Consider the following 24,216-nt stretch of genomic DNA (forward strand, 5'->3'; position numbering starts at 1 on the left):
TTGCGCTATTTCTGAGAGAAGCAGCTTGTGGGAAACTTTGTCAAATGCATTTGAAAAATCCAAGAAGATACAGTCGGCGACCAAGCGGCCAGTCAGGGATTATATGGAGCTTATCGGTAAATGCAATTCGGTGTGTTTCACAGGACAGTGTTTTTCAGAAGCTGTGTTGTGCTTGTGAAAAAAAAAACGAGTTTGAATGCAGAAAAACTAAAACTTTCGGAGTAAGGAATGTGCTTCAAGATTTTGCACGGGATACTGGTTAATGATATTGGGTATAGGTGTATGGAGAAGCGATGTTACCTGATTTATGTATTGGAAGCGCCTTCCCAATTCGTCAGTCTTCGAGTTTGTGTAAACCCTGCAGGTGCAGCGAAACAATCGCGCTCCTTTTCTGCGAGTGCACCCGTTTTGATACCCAAAGAGCAGCCCTCTCAGTCGCATTGGACCCGCTAGACAACCGCCCTCTCACAGAGGACAAAATCCTAGGGCAGTGGCCTACCCGGTCTTCAGCGCGAGCTGCTATGAGGGTGTTATTGCGGTTTTTTCGAGAAAATGAACTGAACGACAAGTTATGACTGGTCTCAAAAAATGCTGATGTGTTGCTTTTAGACAGTGATAATATTGTCATGACTTTTTAGGGTCGGTACAAACTGTCCTGTCCTCTTTCATTCTTTCGCAACCCCTCTTCTCTTCCCAAGTACAGGGTAGCCAAGCTGAATCCTTCCTGCTTAACCCCACAAGGGTGGCGTCTTGGGCTTGTTGGAAATTCATGACAGTATACTACCAGCGCGAAGACACCAGGGCAAGAAAGAGGGTGACACACTCCGCGACACCCTGCGACACAGCGTAGCGTGTCGTGCTCTTTCTTGTCCTGGTGTCTTCGCGCTGGTAGTATACTTTCATGATTAACCTCCCTGCCTTTTCTCCCTTTCTCTCTCTTTCAACTTTTGAAGCCAAGAAAAGCATAGGGGGTCTCATATGTAGTCTTTTATTGAAGTGTGCTAGTAGTGACATATGGATGGATAAAACTTTATTGATTGCCCGGCAGATTCATGGCCCGGGCTCAGGTCTCCCATGTCGGGACGGCAAGGCCTTGCCTCTCCGCCGCTTCACGGGCCTGTTGGACTGCTCAGAGTCGGTCGGCGAGCTTGGAGCTGCGCTGAGCGGCTTCCCACCCCGCCGAGAGAGTAGATGGATTAACACGTTTGGCTTTAGCCTCGCATTCTCAGAGCATATGCTTAAGCGTAGTTGTGTCTGTCTGACATACCTTACAGATGCTGGTGTTATAGATCTCGGTGTATATTCGGTGACATAATTACATGAAGGTACGTTAAATTACACTTGACGAACTGCAACCTTGCCAACGGTCGGTACTGAACCGGACACCTTCATACTACAAACCTTTGCACTGCCGCCATAACTCTGCTGATAGAGCATCACCCGCTTATTGTGAAGGTTGCGGGTTCGGTGCCCTCCGGGAGGCGAGTTGTTTTTTACATCCCTCCTAAATAATTCTGGAAATAAAAAAGCATGTACCACGGTGCTAGGCGTTTGTTCAGAACGACGTTGCCGCTCATAAACGTGCTTTCAACAAATCATCGCCGTACGATGTGCCTTGACTCTTCTTCGTTAAATATAAGATGGGTAGTTCAGCCGCAGTTACTACTTCATCCCATTATCATAAGCTTGAAAAGAAAAAGGAATGAGAATGATAAAACAAAAATACAAAAGGTAAGATTGAAACTCAACACGTCTATTATAACAAAACTCAAGACACCAACAAAGTGAGTCCGCAGAACTCCCTGGCTTCCTCTCTGACACACACACATACAGACTGTCGATCCCTTCTAATGAAACTTTCAAGTCTCACTGATAACGAGGAGAGAATTTGCAACATCAAAATTATCTTTAACCATATTATTTCGACCGGCCAAATCATAAAACTATTCCATGTATCGGGACATATGGGAATATTAGGAAATGATCTAACCGACGCAGCAGCTGCATTAGGAAGGACAATCAGGCTTCGTGCGTTCGGTCAGCAGGGACTCAGTTCGGTCAGCAGGGACTCAGTTCCATAATATCTTGAATTCGTACTGGCACACCCACTGGCAGACTAAAGGACCAGAGTCAACACTATTTCATTGGATTCCAAGTACGTCCAACCAATCTACATTGGTTTCCCCGCCCCCATAAAAGTCTAACACTTTAACGTGTAGCCACAGTCATTTTCAATACTATTTCCATCGATTTAACATAGCCACATCGAACAGGTGCACATATGGCGTAATTTGCGCAAACTAACAATATTACTTCAATTAATGCCCAAACGCACAACACGTTGCGACTCGTTTACGTGTGCAGAACAGTTGCGCAACGCTTCCCACGCATTATTCCGAACTATTGAACAATAAAAAATCTCCTACGTACCTACTTCATTTGGTATCCGTAATGCGCACTTCCGTCACTATGACACCCCCACGAAAACACGATCCCAACGCACATTAATTACTAACAAATTGTCATGACATCACTTAATTCAAATGCACTTCCATCACTATCATAGTCAACCATGATAATTTTGCATGTCACTCTTGCGTGGTAGCATAGCACACATAGAAACAGTCGGTCACTCTTGCGTGGTAGTTGGTCACTCCAGCGTGGTACGCGACATTTCTGTCACAGGCGCTTGGCCAAGTTCGTCGCTGATTCTATGTGTGCTGTGTCGTGCTATCTTTTTATCTTTCTCTCTCTCTCTTTCCTCTCCATCTTTAAATCTCCCCCACCCTGTCCCCATGTGTAGGGTAGCAAACCGGTTGTCCTATACTGGTTAACCTCCCTGCCTTTCCTTCTCTATTATTTCTTCTCTCTCTTTGCATGTATGCTGTCGCTTATGATCGCAGTTACGCCAGCAAAGGTGGGGGAACCTCTGCGAGTAATAATGAGAGCATCACTGCACCATCTTTCCTCATTACATGAAATCATAGCATTCGCATTGCTTGCGGAAATATTCATCCCTTGCTTATTTTCCTTTGAAAACCATGCCGGTATTTGAATCGGTGCCTTGTCTATGTTCCCAGCTGAAAAACAGGCTGCCAAAAATTTCGTGCTGCATACCTGATTGGAACAAGAGCTTAGTTGAATGAGTAACGACGTGGCCGGCTACCCCGCCCTTGCTGAAACAAAATGGGCTCCGACCTGTTGGAGACAGACAATCGTCATCAACGCATACCTCATCTTCCAGGCCACTGGGTCGCATCCCACCTCGCCGTCATATCTCTACACTCTTACAAAAAATGGAGTGACCCTCTCTCCTTTAAGGGAGAAACGGTGATGTCCCCAATGTTCGTTTTTAAATGGAGGAACGTTCCTCTCTTTTGCTACGGAGAAAAGTTCCTCCCCCGTCAAAGTCAAGATGGCTGACACCAGGCTAGCGGAGCGAGCAATACAATTAGGCCTAGCGAGTGCATCGATTCTCAACTGATAAAGAGTATGCGGCACTGGTAATCACAAGAAACGGTCCCGCTGAGCCTAATATCGAACGATATGACAATAAAACCAAGCAGACAAACCTGTGGTGATGAAAACCTCGCGAAACCGAACGACGGAACTCGTACGTCTCGCTCGACCAGCAAGACAGCGTTCACTTTAAAAGAGACTGATAATGCAAAGGAGCTCTCACCCGGAGACTGTAGTTAGGCTTGCTGTCTTTATTTGTCGAAGGATCGCACGATGTAGCGACGTTATCCACGCGTTTACGGGGCCATAGGCCCCGACATGTGCCTCCAAAATATGCATTCTGTAGCAGCAAAACAATGCCGGCGCAGTAGAGCATAGTTTCGATAGATAGATGTTCAACAACATATAAGTAGGCGGAGCTGTGAGAGCGCCACAGACGTGAAGTAGGTCGTAGCCGGCGCCATCTAGAGAGATTGAACGATACTAAAAAAAGTGTTTCTGACTGCGGCGGCGTACGTTGATACTACACTATGGCATTTCGGTGAAGTGGGCCCATTATGGATGGCTCGAGAACACCGGAAGGTTCATACATATTTTATTATTACTCACTTGTTCACTAGGCTGACGCACGGTACACACACTCACTGAATTCAACATACACAATTTATTCATATGTATACAACCTATAACATCAACGATCCGCTACAGACACGCACGTACAGAGGTGTTTACACATACCCCTCCATGAAGCGCAGGCCTTTATATAGTCACCGAATTACGGCGGACCATGGTGGCACAAGCGATGCGTCATTTTTCTTCAACCCTTTACTATTTATTGGCTGCGTCACAATATACGCAGACATCATTAAATTGTAGCTATGGCTTAGCGAAGCGCACCAGTTAATCTAAAGCCGCATAATAATGGGCGAGATAATTACAGAGTTGATTAAGTTAATGCGAAAACGACCATATCGAGAACCGTTCATACCATTCCAACGCCATTTTGAAGTAGCGCCATCTTTCGACAGCGGCCACAGATAAAATTTCCCTGTCTGATTTCTTTATTTCTTATAATTACTGTGGGAGGGTGCAACATGCAGTTCAGATTCTGTCGCCTTCGTCGCGTCAACTTCGTTGAGCGGTTTGGCGTTAACATCTGTTTACATTCTATTTAAGCGTTGACCACAAGTATGACGATGAGCCATGGATTCGTTCAACTGCTAGCCCTTCAATGAAAATGCTTCTAACGCGGTACGGCCGTCTCATTTCTGTATACGTACGTTACAACGCGAGTCGTGCGAAGAAACAAGACAAGATGGCCTCGCATCGGACGGTGGTGTTTCGAAAGCGGTGTCAGTGGCTCTTGGCATCGCGGCAGCTCGATTACTTGTGTAGAGAAACTAGCGCTACACCGTTCGAATTACGGAAAAGAACGCTACCAAAACTACGTGTTCTGTAAGATTTTAGTATGCTGTACCTACTCTGCTACTTTTACGTCACGGTATTTGCATGGCGTGACAAATTGCGGTCATTGTGCGACAACTGTGTAGTTGTCGTGGCGGTGGTTACTCTTGCGTTGAATTTGGAATACTCTCTTCACAAAGGTGAGTGAGAGTGTTAGTGATTACCTACTGTGCACAGCTGTCATTAGAAGCGCGTTTTGTGTTGAGTTTCGCACGCCAAAACAAACTCCTGAGAACGAGAGATACACAGTGCACGCGTGCATAAGTCCGTCCTAATTCTCTGTAATATCATGCGTATTCCAAAACGCATGCGATTGACAATTTTCGCTTAAGTGACAGAAGTCATTCACCTATTTTTCAGATATGGACAATTGTGATGCAGCTTAACGCTAAAATGCGGCCACGGAGGCCGCATTCGATGGGGGCGACAGGCGAAGAACACCCATGGTGTGTGCCAGATAAGATCGAACACGAGGTCCCGGTCACCATTCCCGATTTTGATGAAACTTACTGTAGGTCTAGGCATTACACCCAGAACAGTGGTTTCGCAGTTAGTTTTGCAAAAAAAGAACTTTGTTCGCCTGAAAAAAATATATACACATTTTGGCCGCAAAAAACGCTTTTTCGCCAATTTCGCGATTTCTGAAATTTGAGCGCACCTAGGGAAAAAACGGTGCACTTCTTCGTCACAATATTTATTCCCCTTAAAGAACAAGTGAAATACAATCTTCTGAGTCTAATATTTCCCTTGCTTGCCAAAGCACTTTTGACGAAAGAAATCACAAACTTGGCAAATCGCATAAAATACCTGTATTTCAGGAATTTATTGCTGCAAGCAAGTTAAAGTGAGGATGATAAAAATCAGTACATATGAACTTTGATACTTTCGCTCTCTTTTAAAGTAATTTGCCTGGTTTTATCGCTCTCCGTTTTACTCGATAAGTGGGCTGAAATATAAGTGATTTACCAAAAACGACAAATTTGAAAATGATTTTCTGAAAAAGGCCATTTTTAATTTTTCTAAATCCCTTTGATTGAAGTCAAGGCCGTCATCTACCATTCTACGGAAAAAAAGACGTTGCATTATTTTGGTTGCTAACAAGTTATAGTGCGTCAAATGTTACCAAGTCAGCCTAGCGGCGCGTCGTTCGTTATGTGCTGAAACTGGGATATAAATGACTAAAAATACTTGTACGTGACATAATCACAAATCAGCAGCTCCACACCAACAAATGCGCAGCCAGGTGTCACGGTTCAGCAAGCTTTGTCTTGCGATCAGCCGCTTGACAAACCCGCAGCAGCGACCGCTCGATGCTGCGGGCACTCACATTACATGAGTGCCGCTTCGACTGCGGATGAGCTCCGCTTGCGCGCCAGACTACGCTCAGAGGACAAACGAGAGAAGGAATGCATCACTGTGAAAGTTAAAGGTCGTTAAGTGCCAACAAATGTCATAATATGCAACGAAAACTCTGCCGGCAACTTTCCCAGTGTTTTGTTTTGTGAAGCGGGACTTACTGTATTTATGACAAACAGATCGTGCGCAAACGTGTACAAACAACACGAGACACACGAAAATATGCGGCGTATCGCACACATGCCGAGCGATTAAAAAAAAAAAATAGGCGCCACAGACGTTACTCAACGCATAGAACAAAAACAATGAACGTCACTCGTGTATTGCTCGCATCAATCCTAGGTACAAGTAATTTTGCACGCCACTGGCCGAGGTAGGGTAGCGCTGGATAGTCTGAGGCTGCCTAGTGAGCGCGAAAGGGCGGCCGCTCTCCGCAGCACGGAATCACGATGTAACTGGGCGTGCGCACGCGCGCGCTCGTGAGACCACGTGGTTGAGGAGAAAAGTTTCTGCGCTTGCGCTTGCCGCAAGAGGGCGTGATGAGTAAATGAGAATTCCCTAAGGACAGCGTTGAAATTAGCAAGGGGCTGAGACAGGGATGTCCTTTGTCCCCGCTGTTATTCATGCTGTACATGGTGAGGATGGAAAAAGCGCTAGAAGGTAGCAACATTGGATTTAATTTGTCACACAAGAAGGTCGGCCCGATGGTTGAGCAGAAGCTTCCAGGTCTATTTTATGCTGATGATATTGTCTTATTTGCGGACAGTCAAGATGATATACAGCGACTGGCAGATATATGCGGAAGGGAATGTGAGGCTCTAGGACTAGGATTTAGTGCAACAAAATGTGGAGTGATGGTATTCAATGATCACGAAGACCATGCGGTCTTTATACAGGGCCAAAAAATTCCGAGGGTAAGCGAGTACAAGTACCTCGGAGTATGGGTAAATGAGGGGGATAGATATATGGAGGTACAAGAGAAAGCATCGGTAGCAAAGGGAAAGAGGAATGCTGCAATTATGAAGCACAGAACTTTATGGGGATACAATAGGTACGAGGTGCTTCGAGGGCTGTGAAAGGGTGTGATGGTCCCGGGGCTTACATTTGGGAACTCAGTAGTGTGCATGAAGTCAGAGGTACAATCAGGAATGGATGTAAATCAAAGGACGGTGGGCCGCCTCGCGTTGGGCGCTCACGGGAAGACGACAAATGAGGCTGTAAAGGGTGATATGGGATGGACAGGCTTTGAAGTGAGGGAAGCTCAGAGCAAAATGAGATTCGAAGAGAGGCTGAGGAAAATGAAGAACAGTAGATGGGCAGAGAAGGTTTTCAGGTATTTGTATAGAAAAAGCGTTGACACGCAGTGGAGGAAAAGAACTAGGAGGCTCACCAGTAAATATACGGCTAGCAGTGCGGGCGATATGGCAACAAGGAGCATTAAGCGGAAGGTCAGAGAGGCGGAGAGGACTTATTGGATGGCAGCGATGGAAAAGAAGCCGGCTCTGAGTAACTACCGAAAGGGAAAAAACGAAATAAGGAGGGAAAGCTTTTATGATAATTCAAGGGGAAGCGCTTTACTGTTTGAAGCAAGGTCGGGCTGCCTTAGAACGCGTAGTTATAAAGCGAGATTCAGTAACGGAGAAGAACAATGTACATGCTGCGGGGGAACTAAGGAAACGATGGAACATGTACTGATTGAATGTGGCGATATTCACCCAGGTATACGTGTGGGCACGAGTCTACATGAAGCCTTGGGTTTTAGGGACAACAATGGAAAGCTGCACACGTCCGCGATAGAAATAAGTAAGAGACGGTTAGAGTATTGGTGGCAGAAAAGTAGAGATAAAGAACAAAAATAAATAATGGGGGAAAAATAAGGTCATTCTGCCTTAAGAGGCAGAGAGATGGACCGTGAATTTATATTTTTTTGGTATAATGACATAGATTTAATCAATGTAGATAAGGTATTAGGCCAACATGAAACAAGGAAGCTTTTTTTTTTTTTCTTCGAGCCTGGTGGCAGACATGTCACCGCCCCGTTTTAAAGGGGACGCTCATAGCATCCATCCATCCATCCAATTCTCGTCCGCAAATGAGAAAGTCGCTGCTCCGAAGGAGGAACGCAGCCCGCTGCTCCATTCTCGCTCCGTTTTTTTTTTTTTTTGAAAGTGTACTTTCATGTATACAAAAAGCTCCGCATTTGAAATAAACATACACACACGCACTCACAGACGCCCGTACACCAAACACTGAACGAAGCCAAGGAACTACACCGCCGATGCATTTTGAATTGATGATTCCAAAATGAAAACTTAATCGATCTATTGCGTAAAGTAACAGAGCACACTCAGTAGGTTTTTCCCATTATGTTTTTCTTCATTTTTAACAAATTGTTTTTTTCTTAAAAACCCATTTTCTTTTTAGTCATTTTCATACCTAGGGGGGAAAAACACGCAGGCACGCACGCACGCACGCGCGCACACACACGCGCGCGCACACACACACACACACACACACACACACGCACGCACGCACGCACACACACACACACACACACACACACACACACACACACGCACGCACGCACGCACGCACACAATTGAAATGCGACGGCGTTAGGAAAAAAACATCGGTAGCGTTGACCCGACGAATGCAAAGAATAAAAATCAGGATCTCAGCTGGAATCAAACCCAAGCATTCTGCATGGTAGTCAGGTATTCTACCAAAGAGCCACGCAAGGTCTTGAAAATGCTTTGGAAAAGACTCAGCGTAGTCTACGAGCCTGGCAAACCCACGATGTGCACACAACTGCTACACTTCGATCCAAGTCGTTACGCTTGGCTCAAAACCAAAAAATGCAGAAGTGCCGACTGCTCGGAGAAGTGTGGACAGCTTTCTGGAGGCGTTGACCACGTTCCTCTCCCTGCAGAAACATTGTTCATGGTGCGCAGGTCGGTTTGTCGTCGCAGAAAGCGCACGAGGTGGCTGACTCCTCACGCTGTTGTCCCCTCCGATAAATCATAAGCCACCAATACGACTCGCTCCCGTGGTTTGGTGGTATTACACAAAATACACTTTTCATTACATAGCGCAGAGATTTACGAGGCTGTCTGGGCACACTGGGCCGTTCAAGTCACCTTCTTTTCTTCACGCATTCACTGTTCGAACAGAGTCGACTTCCTGCTCCATGCCCGCTCCGTTCATTTCCTTCAGTGCCGGCACGACGTCTTGAAATGTTGGGGTCGTTGATTCATGCTAGGAGTCTTACACGTGTGAACTCCACCGCGGTTGCTGCTCAAACAGCGTGCGCGCTGTGGTTTCAGAGGAACTAAAACCTGCAACTGATCTAAGCCGCAACACGCCGGGAGGTAGAGTGTGAAAATCGCGTGTCTCGAAAGTGCTTGCCAATGTTAAAGGAATGTGTTGGGCGCGTGTTAACTGTTCAAAAAATTCAGGAGCGTTTGCCCTGTCGAGAAAATGGGGGCAAGTGGCCTGTGCATGCCTGACGTACGTACTCTTATTTATTTATTTATTTATTTATTTATTTATTTATTTATTTATTTATTTATTTATTTATTTATTTATTTCTCATCGCGCATGTGCTGCCTCCTAACTGTATCTTTTCTCCATACCGGGAATGGGACCTTCATTCACGTGCTTAGCAGCGAAACACATCAGTTGGTACAGTCAAAAACGACTGCCATGCATTCGTGTCCAGGCAACAATGAAATGTAGCAACATAAACTGACAAGTGACCTCGATAAAAGATCAGATTTCTCCATCAACAACGGCTGCTCGCCCGCAAGCCCACCATCACGAGAGCATCACTTAACGGAAAATAGCGCACGCAAATTTGCATGTGACCGGCGCACCTTCGAGAAATGTTTACGCCCTGAAAGGGACACTAAAGAGCAAAGCGATTTTTCTCGCATTAGTAAAGTAGTCTTCCACGATATCAAAAACACCACGCTTTCTGCGAGAAGACGCTTAATAAGCGAGAAAACGCGCAAAAAGAAAATACAGGTGGCGACGCCACCTTGGAATTCCCGCACCATTTGCCCTGACGTCACATATTTTTGACGGCACCTGCTTGGGCCTACGTAGTTCCTAATCGGTTAAAACGAAGTACATTGTTTTCTGAGGGGGCCAGAGACTTGGCATTACGAGTTTGTGGAAATTTCGTCGAGCCGGTGGCGCCAAAATACGTTAAATGCTCTTTGAAATCTTTTACGTCATGAATTACAAATTTCGGCGCGAAATTTAAAAATGAAACTTTGAACTTGGTTTTCACCTCTAACAATAAACCTATGGTGTTGAAATAAACTACACAACAGTTCTCCGAGCACACTTTATCAATCTAAACCAATGCATTGTTTCTTATTAGCGTCCCTTTAAAAGAACAAAAAGTTCTATAGTTTGTGCCATTTTTTATCACTTATGTTCCATTCTTACGTGCAATTAGGTACATTCCCTCCCGTACATCTTTGTCCTTTTTCTGCCTGTACACCAGGCCCGTAACCAGTAATTTTTTTGGGGAAAGGGCACACTTGCTGAAGGCTTTCCTTATTCGAAAAAAAGAACACCTATTTGCATTAGTTAGTTACGGTAAAACACCCCCCTTTATAAATATTTCGGAGGGGGGGGGTCTAGCCCTCCCTCCCCTCCCCCCGCTACTGGCTACGGCCTGCTGTACACAGGGCTCAAATAGTACTGCAGGTATTAAGCAATAATATTAGTGTTGACACACAAAAATTTTCACTCTTCAAAATTAAGCTTGCTCAGAAATAATATTTAGCGAAGCCTTGAAAAAAACTCATTGTTTCACCGCAAGGGCAAATCAATGAATGTGTAGAAAAGAACCCACACAGGGTGAGCGCGAACTAACGACTATCACACCTCGACTCTTGCAGCGTGCTGCTCAAACACAAAACCGGACGCATGACAAGGACACGCAGGTACACAGGACGAGTGCGAACAACTGTCAGAGTTGTTACTTCAACCAGCCTCAACTTTGGCTCTTCTCGCTGGCAGCTCACTCCTTTCGCAAACGCGGCCGCTGCAGCGAGCGAAGGGACCTTCGTGCGGTCTAAAGCTTCAACGCAAAACTTGCGGTAAAAGCACAAGACGTACATACCTCCCCTCTCAAGAGATAAGCGTGTGAGCACGGGTGACCCGCACTCCATATTAAGGTGCAAGGCGGAGGCACACGTCGCAACAACGTCGAAACACTAGAGAGTTTTAGAATTGGGGCCACAAGGAGCCAATGGACCTAAGAAATTTGGGAGCAGCCAGGGCGCATGCGCGGAACCCAAGCCACTCTTGTGTTCTTGCGCTCGCGTTGTCCCGAGACCCAGAAAGCGAAAATCAATAGCGTGGGTCGCCAGCGAGACGACGCAAACGCAGCACGGGCCACGACGCAGCATATGGGCCCGCGTCTCGCATAACTGCAATTTCGCCACGTGTGGCGTGCGTTGACCACGTCCCCTGCGTTTGACCCAACGCCGCCTGCGTTCAATCCGACTCTTAAACGCTGCTGCTCCTCCGAACACAACAGCAGCCTACCCAACGCGGCTACTAGGGGGGTGACGACCTTTAAAGGGCGCCCATCGCGCCATCTCGTGGGTGATAGTGAACACGCTGAAGCATCTCGGAGCGCTGCATACCGCCAGCGGTAAATGGTGTATACAAATCAGGGTGTCGGAACGAAATGTTTTTCGTTTAGGTTTTAGTTTCGTTCCACCGCAAAAAGTTCCGTTCCGTTTCTGTTGCGGAACGAAAAAAAAATGTTCCGTAACGGTTTGTAACGGTTTTTTTACGCAAAAATTAGAAGTTAAGGTAATCATAAAAAACATTGGATTTCTGATGCAGTTACTTGCCCTCCTCTTTGGAAAGTGGGACAAGGGTAAAACACGTTCTTCAGAGGAGCGGAAGCAACTCTATCACGACTTCCTACCAACTTGCACAAAGCAGTGTTAATTTCCAAGTCATAGTATTTATTTTCTCAAAAGACAAATACGATTTTTATGGCAGTCTCGGCTGGATTTTGCCGTCGCCGTCGCCGCCGTCATGCACCGTGTATGCATAAGTATATATATATATATATATATATATATATATATATATATATATATATATATATATATAAGCCCCCAAAAAATAATTCAGAAAAATGCTTCCGAAGCGCGGAATCGAAACAGGGATCTCTTGCTCCGCAGCGAGTGGCGCTAAGTACTACGCCACGAAACGCAGATCCTCCACGTAGCTAACGGCGAGCGTTATATACACACCCTTTACCGGTGGACGGACTCAGAGCCGGCTGCGCTTATAAGCGTTTCTTCTTTACCAGCGAGATGGCGCTAGGAGCGCGACGGGCGCATTTAAAAGTCGTCGGCGAGCTCGCTCGCTTCTTCTTATATTTGCGCAGGGAGAACCTTGCCCTTCCGCTGTCTGCTCGCGCGGTTTTCTCGTGGTGAGGGGAAGAGGGATGTTTCAAGCTTTCACCGTGATGTCCGCGCTCATGTTGCGGAGCGTACCAAAGTCACTCGAGCTCAAGGGGCGCCGCTAAACTAACAAACAGAAGATGAGCGCGAACTATCAAGTGTCACAGCTCGACACTTGAAGCACGCTAGTTTCCTTCGCTGCTTCGGCCGCCTTTGCAACAGGAGCGCTGTTCAAACTGAGAGTATTCATTGGCGAGCCTCACTTCGTATAGCATTAGTTTCTTGCTATCGCATTCATAGCTTCGCCCTTGCGGCGAAACTGTGGCTTTTTTTTAGTGTGTTCAATGATTTGTGTCAAGGGAGTGAGCACGATCTCGGAAGCAACAAGTCACTGAGTGTACTCTCTGATGTTCGAGACCGCTGTTCTGGTAAAGGGATCGCCAGGCCTGCGCGGAACACCTAACACAGTCACAGCGAAAGCTGGAAGAGCGGACTTTGTAGAGCCCGTTGTAGATTCTCTTGGGGCAACTAATAGAAGTACACATGCAAGGTACCCACTATGCCATAAATCATCGTAATTTTTTTCAAGTAGCGATGTTACCACTATGCAACTGTTCCTCATTTTTTTGAGAAACGTGGTACCCGCTACACATCTGTAAGGCAGTGCACTTTGTACTGTGGCTGATGACGACGAGGAATTGTGGCTGAGCACTTCGCAGTGGGTGGGAAGCAGTGTGGCGGAATGGGCGCCTCCATTCTATTTCAATTCCATTGCGGGGAATTATAAGTTGCCGCAATTCGATTCCTTTCAATTCCTCGGAGCGAAAAAACTTAGCCCATTCGCACTCCGGGAATGGCCGGGCAGTTCAATTCCATTCCTGTAATTCCTCAAAGTAAGAAAGGCATCTTGATAGTTTTATCGAGTTAAGAATGAACTCCCCATAAAGCTGATGCCATCAGATGCATTCAGAACTGCAAAAGTACGCAAAACACGTTACCAAGGTCGAGGGATAGTAGCTTGGTGACATATCTTGTGCAGTAAAACAACCATACTAATTCCCATAGGGGCAGTTTTTCCGATACCTATCGTATTTGCATGGTCAACATGTTTTAACGAATGGTGATGTTTTAATAATGTTTAAGCTTAAATGTTGTTAATGCTAAAATGACGACATAACGTATTTTTAAGCTGAAAAAAGTAGTATTCAAGAAGACTAAGGAGTTTTACAACGCGTGTGGAACGGTCTGGAATAGAGAAAACTAAGATTTGATTAATGGGGAACAAAACCCTCTAGATCTGCTGGTATTAGCTGGAACAGTGCACCTCTCGGGCACCTTGTGCCTTTGCATCGAATACGGAACACTGGGCCGCACTACTCGTCAGCACAGATGGTTGTCAAGCGCGCTTCGCAAGCATGGATGTGGTGAGGAGAACTTTCTGTGTTTGCCTGTGCGCAGGTATGCAGTGCCTTCCTTGTCGCAAAGGTTATTTAGGTGTGTCAGGCACTAAACTGCTCGTGCGATAAAGATGAGGCTGTGCATAGAGTATTCGCCACTTTCGTGTAGGGATATTGTCACAAATTAGCGTGTTATAAAGCGCGCGCGCAGCCGCTTTCAAGCAGCTGCGCGACAGAACGGCGCGTCCGCGCGCCCAAGAAGCGCGAAAGACGAAAAAAACCCGCATTTCCCCGAAGGGGAGTATGAGGAAGTGCGAAGCACGGGGTGATGCTATGAGGGGGCGCGCGCGACTAAACTGCAGAGCCGAGCGAAGGAGACAGCAGCGAGAGACTGACAAGGACAGCGCTTGCTTGTCAGCGCTGTCAGCGCTGCAAGCGCTGTCCTTGTCAGTCTCTTCTGTCCGTCTGTTTTTTAGTGCGCTTCAACAAAATTTTCAATTATGAACGTAATCCAACTGGCCCAACTTGCCATCTTGCAGCAGCGAGAGAGCACGCGCCAGCCGACCCACGGAGGTCTGGCCGTTTTTAAGTGCAAAGCACTTTTACTGATGATGATGATCTGTCTTCCGAACTCGTTCCAAAGAACCCGCAACGCGTTCAACTTGTTGGCGGCGTTGCGCACGCCCGAGATGGGGCTCAGGTTGTTGTCGAACCACAGTCGATCGCACACCGCGCAGCTATATCCGAAGCTGCGGTCCAGGAAGTCTCGCTTGAAGCGCGCGTCCGGCCGATCGAATTCGAGGGCCCGCGCTCGCTCACGCATCGCGCGTCCCCGCGCCAGATCGGCTTCGGGGTGCTCGGCTCGCTTCGCACGCTTTTGTTCGGCGTCTCGCCGCCGGCCTTCATCACCACAGGCAATGCGCGGGGCGCGCGCAGCCACGGAGCGGGGGGCGGAGCGCGCCCTGTCACGTGGGGCGTGACGTCGCTGCGCCGTTGCTACAGACGCTCCTCTCCGCTCCTCGCGCCGTTGCTATGGGACGGCGGATTCAGGGTCGCTTATAAAGTGCATTCGCACTTAAAAACAAGCATCAAAAGACGCCGGCGCGCCGCATTCTCCTCACCCACTCGAGCCAGACGCAGTCAACACGATCGAACGCCCGGCAAAGCCTGGATCTTTCTAGAAGGAAAGGGTGACGCATCCGCGAGCGATGCCGCCGCGATTCGAACCTACGAGAAAGCTCTCGCCCTTTCTCTGGCCTCAGCTGTACTGCACTCCGAAGGGGGGGTGGGGTGATTCTTAAAAGGAAGAAGGAAATAAAAATGAAAATTGGGTGTAGAGTGCACGATAACTGTCTCTCAAGTGAGGACACCTCAACCGATACACTCACGGGGGACTGGGGATTGAAGGGACAGTGAGAGTGAAAAGAGATGGTAAAAGAAGAAAAAAAAAGGAAAAAAAAGAAAGGTATGAGTGGAAAAAAAAGGGTGAGGGGGGGGCAGGAGAACGGGCTTGCGAGTCACCGTGGTGAGCGGCTAGAAAATTCGTTCGACTAGGCCGGCATCCTCGAGAAAAGCGAGTAGGGCCGCAAGGGCTGATCGGCGACGGTGCACGTGGCCGGTGGGATGGAGCAAGTCCTGTAGGGTCGCACACGGCAGTCCGACGAGTCGGTACTTCATGACGAGCTGCTTCCGCGCGGTGTTGAGAGAAGGGCAGTCAAACAATAGGTGGCACAGGGTTTCGATCGCGCCGCAATCGGTGCAGTTCGGTGCAGCGGCGCCGCGAAGACGATGCCTGCGTTCCGCGGGCCACACTGACCCGGTCCTCAGGGCAAGAAGAAGCGCGCGCTCGCGGCGAGTGAAACCAGTGGCTGGGATGGGAGGAGGGGGGTGTCCGGCGGCGACCCGTGCGTCCGGATGCTCGCGCACCAGCTCCCGGCGAAGGTTGTTGCGTGCCGAGTCGAACGAGCTGGCGTAATCTGTCAGCGAAGTCTCGGCGGAGTGTGCTCGTTTTGCGAGCTCGTCTGCAGCCTCGTTGCCCGCGATGCCGACGTGTGAAGGGAGCCACTGAAGGACCACGTCACAGCCTCGTTCCTGGAGGGCCAGCAGGCTGAGAGCGGCGCGCTGAGCAAGAAGGGGGCCCCGTTCCTGCCTCGCGAGCTGGCGCAGGGCAGGTTTCGAGTCGCAGAAGATTGCTGCGCTAGAGACGGCCGGCGAATTGCGCAGGAGGTCTGCAGCCAGCTGGAGCCCGACTAGCTCAGCTGTTGTTGAGGATGCACAGTATCGCAAGCGGCACTGTCGTTCCGAGCTGAGCTGAGGGGCTATGCAGGCGGCCGCGGCTGAGCGATCCTGTAGGACGGACCCATCGGTGAACACTTGCGTCCTCCCGGCCAGGTCCTCATACATCCGCGCCGCGGCCTCCTGAGCAATGGCACTGAGGGGGGTGTGGCGTTTGGATCGAATGCCCGGCAGGTGCAAGTTCACTCGAAGGGGCACTCGACGGTGAGGGGGTGGCCAGCGCGAAAGGCGTGCGGGATCGTCAGCCACAACACCGTCGTACACGTCGATAAGTTGACCGACACGTGAGTTTGGCACGGCACGTAACCGCGAGAGGAGGGGACCTGCATCAGGCGCTCGGTGGAGACGCTGCAAGTGGCACAATGCGCGCAGGTCCGCCGTGAGCGACGCAGGCCACGCACGAGCCTCCGCGAGGGTCTCGGCCACACGAGAGCCACGAGGCATTCCGTGACACATGCGGATGACTCGGCGGTGGTCCTGGTCGATCAGTCGCCACTGTGGCGCCTGGAGTTTGCAGATCGGCAGTGCGTAGTGGATGGCAGACAGAGCCATCGCCTCGTAGATGGTGCAGGCGAAGGCAGCGGGGCAGCCGTTGCCACCTGCGAGTAGCTGGCGCACGGCCGATTCCACGCGACGCGTCGTCTGGCGTACACGTCGCACCGCCGGGAACCATCGGAGGCGATTGTCTATCGTCAGGCCGAGGTAGCGGACGTTGCTATTCCAAACTATTGGTGCGCCATCCAGCTGAAGGCACGGAAGACGTCGTCGGGCTTCAGCACGGGGGTGGACGACTAGGGCCTCGGTTTTCGGCGCCGAGATCGTGAGGCCGATTTTTCTCACGAAGGCGGCCACGCATGCAAGCGCGCACCACCGAGCACTTTCGGGTCGGTCCACGCACATACAATGCGACGTCATCAGCGTACACCACTGCGCGAACAGGGAACACAGCCGTTTCTGGTAGGCACTTGACGAGCGGCGCGAGTACCAGATTAAACAGAAACGGGCTGAGGACGCTGCCCTGTGGCACGCCACAGCTGACAGATCGCGGCGCACTTGTCGCCCCGCCCACGCGCACAGTAAACGTTCGGTCAGTGAGGAAGGCCTGAACGTAGTTCAAGAGTTTGCCTTCAACTCCTAGCGCGCGCACGGCACTGAGGATAGACGAGTGGGGGAGCGAGTCGAACGCCGACTTTATGTCAAGGAGGAGTAGGATGGCCATTTCTCCATCGTGAAGGGCTTGCTCGAGGGTGCTCACGACTGCAGCAATGCAGTCGATGGTCGCGCGATGTGGCCGGAATCCACACTGCTCTGGTGGGAAAGCGTTGCGCACCTCCGCGATCCACTGTAGCCGGCAAAGGGCCATCTCCTCCATAGTTTTGCCCGCCACAGAAGTGAGGGAGATGGGCCTGTATGACGTCACCGAACGCGGCGGTTTGCCTTGTTTGAGGACAGGGATCACAGTCGCGGAACGCCATTCTTCCGGGAGGACAGCACTGGAGAAAACTCGGTTGAATGCATCCAACAAGAGTGGGCGCTGGGAGGCATCCAGGTTTCTCAACAGCTGATGTGTGATTTTGTCCGCTCCAGGGGCGCTGCGCTTGCGCTTTCTGAGGAGAACCCGTTCCAGCTCGTAGAGGGAGAAGTCTTCCTTGCAGAGAGAGCGAACGTCAGCTGAGGTGATGGGATCCACGGGAGGCAGGGGAGGGAGCGGGGGTGCGGCGTTTGTCGTGACACCGCCAGCGCTCCCCGCTCTAGAGGGGGAAGGAGGCGCGAAAGAGGCGGCAAGCAGTTCAGCAAGCTCCCTTTCAGTGATGCCCTGCGCAACGGCTATGGCGAGCACTGGGTAGCGCGACACTTTCGGGTTTATCAGGACGCGCATGATGTGCCAGCCGCGGCGACGTCGGCGCGGGTCACTCAGAGAGGAACAGACGCCCGTACAGCTGCGGTCGCGTAGACGCTGCGCGTGCCGCCGGCACACAGCGTCGAGTCGGTTGTACTCTGTCCATGCGCCGGGGACCGAGGAGCGCAGCGCCCGCCGCTGTGCTCGTTGGCGCACTGCGCGGAGGTTGAGCAGCTTGATGTCAGGGCAGGGCGTGCCGGCGGGAACAACACAGCGCGTTGTCGCACGCTCAGCACAGTCCGCGATGCGCGAAAAGAAATCATCACTGCTCTGCACGCTCGCGCACAGGTCACGGAAGAGTGGCCACCGTACAACACTGTATTCACGAACGGCACCACGGCTGGGGTGGCACGGAAGGAGTGTGATCGGGTAGTGATCAGAACCAGCAGTGTCAGCGTGGCGTTTCCATTCGTAGGAGCAGCGTTCTGACACCAGCGCCAGGTCAATCACTGTCGAGGCCGCACTGCGACGGATGAAGGTGGGTTCCCCGGAGTTTAGTACGAGGAGTCCCACCGAACTGATCGCGTCGCATAGGTCCCTACCGCGCGCATCCGTGGTACGGCAACCCCAGCTGACGTGGTGCGCGTTGAAGTCTCCACACAGTACGTGGTCACGCGCGAGCACGGCGACAAGGCGCGGCACAAACGCGCAGCTGGCCGCGACGACTGGGCGCACATAAACACTCGCGACAGAAGTGTCCACGCCGTCCACACGGACTGTGGCAGCAACGCACTCACTCGTCGCACAGCATAAATGTTCTGTGGGGACAAGCGCATGAGCGAGTGTGTCACGAATGTACAAACCGGCGCGCGGCTTCCCGGGCGGGTGGGCGGTGTCACAGCACGGCGCATTATTGCACTCAGCCAGCGCACACTGCGTGGAACTGCTGTAGCCGATGTAGCCGGGCAGCGAGACATCCTCCACGCGAACATACGTCTCCTGCAAAGCAAGGACGTCGTAGACGCGCAGGGGAAGGATCGCTGCGAGCTCTGCTTGTCGGCGACGCAGTGAACGGCAGTTCCACTGCAGTATGCGTGGCCTAGACTCGTGTCGATCACTCGCCATCATTTGTTAACGCAAGGTGGGTGGCCAGCGCTGCAGCACAGAGCGGGCGAACGGGGCAGCCGAGAGGGAGAAAATCCATAGCGGCTGTCAGCGCTGCCGAGAGCACAGCGATCACAGAGTTTCTCTTGTCTGAGGCGGTTTGTGAGTTCTTTGCAGACGGAAGACCAGCGGCCGCCGCGTACGAAAAGTTCTCGCAAACCAGGGGGTGGGCACGGGACATGGTGGTAGAGCCGCGTTTTGCTGGGTCTCCTGTATTCTGTCCACGCGCGATAGCGAGCGCCTCACGGCGCGAGATTGGGAGCGACGATTCGGCGCGCACTTCCAACAAGCGCCGCTCTTCCTGCCAACGAGGGCAGCGGGGCTCGGTAGCAGGGTGAGCTGCGCCACAATAGAAGCACCTCGCCTTCTTCGCGGTGCACTCACCGAGGGAGTGCGGTCCGCCACAACGCACACATCGCCGCTCAGACGTGCACGTTACGTCCGTGTGCCCATAGCGTCCGCAGAGCTCACACTGGGTTGGTCGTGGACGGCGAGCACGCACGGGCCGGCGCTGTTTGAAAAGTTCCACATCAGGGGGAGCCTTGTTGCCGGCGAAGCGCACAATAACGTGGCGACCAGAGCGGGAGCCTCCGAAGAAATCTCCCGACGCTTCTAGAAACCGGGGGAGAAGGGATAAAAGCGTGCAATCGACGGAAGTGAGACGGTCAGTGAAGGGAGTCGGCAGGTCAGTGAAGGAGTGGCGCGGTGATGGTGAAGTTATGCGAAGTGTGGCTCCGTTAGCCAAAGAAGACGTGTTTATCGTGGTGTGCGGTCGGCCGATCGTCAATTTGGAAGAATTGGATGACGCCGCCGTGTGAGCCGTGACAAGTCACGACGACGGTTGAGCTACGACGATCAACGCTGGAGCTGGCGTGAGTGTTTCCTTGAAGAGAAGCATTCGATTACCGTCCAAGTATTGTGGACTGGATACGCCATTATCTATTCAGGACTTTAACTGTCGTTGAATAGTTGTAATGCATGCGATTGCATTCGTAGCTTGTGATCTGTATGTTTAGCTCCCGTTGTGTAAACACCATCTGAATTATATTGTGAAGTTGTAACTGGTACCAGCCGAGTGTGCATGTGTGTGTGTTATTTGTATTGCCTTAACTGAGAATATATTTCGTTTTCGTTTGTGTTATCGACTCTCGGCTCTGACTCGGTCTTTGGACCACAACCGGCGTTCGCTGGCGCACCAAAGGACCAACTCTAAATTGTCCGCGCTTTCGTGGTGCGTTTTCGGAGGGCCGTGACGCCAGCCCTTAGAATCCGCCCGGCGATTGCCGTCCCCATTAACGGGATTAGTGACAGATATCAATGCGAACCAACATGCAGGGGTAGTTTGTTTCTTCCTTCAGTACCTGCTGGGATAATGCATTTGTTTGTACACTAACGTATGCCTCTGTTTGTAGTAGGCGCGTTGCTTATAAATGTACCATGCTTGTAATCAGCCAAGCCATTTTAAAAATACTACTACTTTATTGTTAAATTCGAGGCTCTGACTTACTAATGTTTGAAGTTTGAAAACAGCACGTAGACGAAAACGTGCTCTATTTTCGGCAAAAGACGCAATTCCATTCCCATTCTATTTCGTGGAAAAGGTGCTTAATTCCATTCCCATTCCATTCCTCCAAGCGTTTTCCCCATTCCATTCCGGGGTCGCGAAAATGTGCAATGATTTCGGAGTCATTTCACATCTGGAGTGGCAACTCCGCAACACTGGTGGAAAGCATTACACCAGACACTTTGCGCTATTAGCATTGTGTGATAACTGGTTGTTGTTTTACTCTTCTGCCACGCTATATTACATACGTTAACACGATTCCTCATCCGTCATGATGCCTGTATAGAGTATTTTTGCGAAGGAGTTACAAGCACCAGCGTGGCACTGTGGTGAAAGACCCGACTGCCACGCAGAGGGCGCGGGTTAAAATCCCATCCGACCCTAGAAATTTGTTTCTCATTCAATTTTTTTCTTAATTCACGCGATAGCGATCACGGACACTGGCGGTGGCGGACAATTATGACGCCAATGTGATCTCATAACAGCTTTCACTCTAACATACCTCAGCGCCGACCATGACCTCTCCACTTTGACCTGCCTGACAGGCGCGCAAAAGTCCACTTGCGTTAATATAAACATCGCTGGTCCCCACTGTTTTCGTTTTCCGCATAATTTCAAAATAGCTTTGGAATTCCTGCCTGAGGTACGCGCTAATACTGTATCCTGAGATATGCTCACATTGCACGAGCTCAGTTGTTACGGATCGCGAAGTTTTCTCGTGAACCAAAAAACGATTGAAAAAATTAAGGTTTCACTCCGGAACGAAATAATATATAAAGTTTCGGTTACGTTTTCGTTCCGGTCATAAATTTCGTTTTTTTTTTTTCGTTTTTCGTTTTCGGTTTTCGTTCCGTTCCGACACCCTGATACAAATAGCTCGCCGTTAGCTGCGGAGCGAGGGCTCGCAGGTTTGTTATTCGTGGCTTTCATATATATATTGTTACGCGCACAAGAGAGGTTTAAGGGAGTATTTATCGAGCACCGATCGAGGCACAAAAGACCGTGGCGATCGCAGGAGCAGCGTCGTCGTCCGCTTCCTCTTCTCCCGCTTCTCTCGCTTCCCTCTGACAGTGACACTTCGTAACACTCTTCCTCTCTCAGACAAAGCCTTCTGGGCGAGTCATTCCTGCTTTCTTCCCGTGAACGGCTTCAGGCGGGCACTTTGCGTCACCTCAGTCTTGCGCGAATGGCAGCCACTTGAAGTGAGACGGGCTATCTTGTAATTTACCACGCTTGGACGATCGAGAATAACGAATGGCCCGGTGTAGTCTGCGAGAAGTTTTTCGCTCAAGCGGCGTCGGCGTACTGGAGTCCACAGCCACACACGATTCCCGGGAACATAGGTGACATGTCGGCGCTGGCTGTCATAACGTGTTTTAGAGCAATCTTTCGCGGCCAATGTACGTAGGCGTGCAAGCCGACGAGCCTCTTCTGCACGACACAATGTCTCGGCGATGGACAAATTGTCATGGATAAAAAAAGGAAAGATAGTGTCCAGCGAATGACGCGGTGAGCGTGCGTAGAGGAGGAAGAAAGTCGTTTCGCCTCTCGTTTCGTGCTTCGCAGAGTTGAAAGCATATGTCACAAACGGTAATACTTCATCCCAGTTCTTGTGGTCCGAAGCGACGTACATTGATAACATGTTGATCAATGGTCGGTTTTTGCGCTCGGTGAGGTCATTAGTTTGCGGATGTTAAGCTGTTGAGTGTCGGAACTTGGAGGCACACGAACGAAGTAATTTTTCCACAACATCTGCAGTAAACTGGTGACCACTGTCACTTATTACCACTCGAGGAGGCCCGTGTCGAAGTATATGATGGAGTGGAGTAAAAACTCAGAAACCTGGGCTGCCGTGGCGGAAGATAAGGCTGCCGTCTCGCAATACCGTGTCATGTAGTCAGTACACACTATTATTCACCTGTTGCCTCTCTAAGAACGCGGAAACGGTCCGATCAAGTCTATGCCGACCTTCCTTTTCAAAAGGGGTGCTGGGTGGCTTTACTGGCTGTAGGTAACCGACTGCAGCTGCTGTAGGTCGCTTGTGGCTCTGACATTGTGTACAACTAGCCACATAGGTGTCAACTGTTTTGCGCATTTGAGGCCAGTAGAATCGGTCTTTGGTGCGGCTTAGTGTTGGCGTGGTCCCTAAGTGACCAGACGTCGGATCATCGTGCGTAATACGCAGAACAGATGTTTGAAGAGAGTCGGGAACCACCACTAGAAATCGAGCGCCCGTCGTTGATAAGTTCCCCTTGTAAAGAAGACCATGTCGGGTGCAAAATCGGCCTCCGGTTACGGAGCCTTGCGTTGGAGGAGAAAGAGCTTTCATGCTGGGGTCTTTGTGCTGCTCAGCGGCGAAAGTCGACGGATCGGGAAAGTCAGCTGACAGAGAAGCGATAAGATGGTCAAAGTTGGCGGCTTCGCAATACGTCGTTGGTAGTGGCATTCTAGAAAGGCAGTCTGCATCAGCGTGTCAATGGCCAGTTTTGTGCGGAATAGTGAATTCATATTCTTGTAGACGAACGGCCCACCTAGCGAGGCGTTCGGATGTGTGCCGAAGGTTGACCAGCCAACACAGAGAATGGTGATCGGTTACCATGGTAAACGGGCGACCGTAAACGTACGAGCGAAACCGCTGCACGGCAAGTACTACTGCAAGGCATTGCCGCTCGGTGACAATGGGCGTAGCCAAAAAGTTTTTCGGGGGGGTGGGGGTTTCAACGATACCTTATGTATGTTCGTACGTGCGTTTGTATGTGCGCGTGTATATCTACGCAAGCAAAACTGAAAAATTTCGGGGGGGTTTGAACCCCCCCCCCCTGGCTACGCCCCTGTCGGTTACAGTGTAGCTGCGTTCAAGCTTGCTTAAAGAACGGCTTGCATACGCTGCGACATGTTCTTTGTTGCCAGAGCGCTGAACGAGAACGGCACCGATGCTGACGCCACTTGCGTCTTTGTGAATCTCTGTTGGAGACGAAGGGTAGAAATGACGAAGTAATAGCTTTGAAGTTAACAGAAACTTGAGCTGTTGAAAAGCGGTATCACACTGAGGGGTCCACTGAAACGGAGTGTTCTTGCGTAGAAGATTCGTGAGGGGATGACAGATATCCGCGAACCCGGATATGAACCGCCGAAAATATGAGCACAGCCCGACGAAGCTACGAAGCTGTTTCACAGAGTTAGGAGGTTCGAATAATGCAACGGCTGCTGTCTTCTGTGGGTCAGGTCTAATGCTAT

Source organism: Rhipicephalus sanguineus, chromosome 8 (genome assembly GCF_013339695.2).
Source record: "Rhipicephalus sanguineus isolate Rsan-2018 chromosome 8, BIME_Rsan_1.4, whole genome shotgun sequence".
Lineage (NCBI taxonomy): Eukaryota > Metazoa > Arthropoda > Arachnida > Ixodida > Ixodidae > Rhipicephalus > Rhipicephalus sanguineus.